The sequence below is a fragment of the Alligator sinensis genome, unplaced genomic scaffold, assembly GCF_000455745.1.
Source record: "Alligator sinensis unplaced genomic scaffold, ASM45574v1 scaffold163_2, whole genome shotgun sequence".
In the NCBI taxonomy this organism is placed as follows: Eukaryota; Metazoa; Chordata; order Crocodylia; family Alligatoridae; genus Alligator; species Alligator sinensis.
The window spans coordinates 83,305-84,867 of record NW_005842499.1 but is presented as its reverse complement, the minus strand read 5'-3'; the positions used below and the strand labels follow the sequence as shown (position 1 = coordinate 84,867).

At 54.1% G+C, this 1,563-nt stretch overlaps 1 protein-coding gene across 1 annotated transcript in view; it reads right to left on the bottom strand.

The window, feature by feature from the left end:
- Positions 1–1,563, bottom strand: part of LOC102376229 (WD repeat- and FYVE domain-containing protein 4-like) — a 62,331-nt gene that overhangs the window by 25,708 nt on the left and 35,060 nt on the right. The window lies entirely within an intron of this gene.

Below are 1,563 nucleotides of genomic sequence, written 5' to 3'. Positions count from 1 at the left end.
ACCTTGTGGCTGCCTATAAGTTCATCATGGGGGCACAGAAGGGAATTGGTGAGGTTTTATTCACCAAGGCGCCCCCGGGGGTTACAAGAAATAATGGCCACAAGCTAGCAGAGAGCAGATTTAGATTGGACATTAGGAAGAACTTCTTCACAGTTCGAGTGGCCAAGGTCTGGAACGGGCTCCCAAGGGAGGTGGTGCTCTCCCCTACCCTGGGGGTCTTCAAGAGGAGGTTAGATGAGTATCTAGCTGGGGTCATCTAGACCCAGCACTCTTTCTTGCCTATGCAGGGGGTCGGACTCGATGATCTATTGAGGTCCCTTCCGACCCTAACATCTATGAATCTATGAATCTGCAGCCAGGGGGAGCTAGAGCCAGCAGTATAAAAACCTACCCTGTGCTGGCCCAAGCAGTATAAAAACCTACCCTGGCAAGTAGCTCAGGGCTACTTGCTCTCAGAATCTCCTGGGCCTTGGCCACTTGGTACCCAGGGACTCTACCCCTTGTGGCAGCGGGGTTGTCACTCTTTAAAATACCCCGAAGTCCATGTTCTTCCACAATTAGAACAAAAGACCACTCTATCTATCTATCTATCTATCTTTTCTAATATAATAAAAGCCTTAGTCTGCCTGTCTTCTGTCTGTCTGTAATACTTTATTTGCACTCTGACTGGTTGTCTCAGCAGCCAATCACAATGCTGACTGAAACAACCAGAGTGCTCCAAGCAGAGCTGACCCAAGCAGGGTGTGGGGCCCATCAGCCCATGTGAGGCTCCACCCCCATCCCTGCCCCAATCTCACATGCCCCAGACTCAAAGAAGCCGATGGCAGCATCAGCGGTGAAGCGGGGGGAGAAGCGAGCGGCCAGATGCTCCGCCCAGCTCCACAGGGCCCCCCAAAGCACAGGGCCTGGGGCGGTCACCCCAATTAGCATCCCCCCAGGGACAGCCCTGGCTCCAAAAGCACTGCAAACAGGAGGCGATGGTGGAAGTGCGGTGGAGCACCACCATGATGGCAGGGACAGAGGGGATGGAGTGCTGCTGGCCTCGCATTCCCTCCACCCTGATCCCTGGAGGCAGCGATGATGGAGCAGATGGAGTGGGGGGTGCAAGGCCAGCACCGCTGGCCTCACCCCCCACCCCTGTTCCCTGGAGGCCGCAGCAGCACGGGGTGCTGGCCGAGCAGGATGGAGGGGATGGCAGGGCAAGTCTCCTCCCTGCCCTGCCCCCACGGTCCTGGGAGGCAGCAGTGCAGGGTGGTGGGTGGCAGCACTCTGCCCCACCCGCCCCCGCTCATTTCCAATGAGCAATTGGCTAGTGTGTGTGTGTAGATAGATAGATAGATAGATATATTTAGAGAGAGAGAGAGATCAGCTGGGCCATGCTTTAGTGCTCTATTTACAATGTTAAAGTAATTTGGAAGCCTACAGGTGTCACTATCATCATAATATAATAAATTCTAAACATCAATATGTTTTGATGCTTGCTTTTGGTTTTCTTATCACACAATGGGTGTGTGATGGGGGGATGTGGGGTTTGCAGGAGAGGGGTGGGAAGGGGTGTGGGGG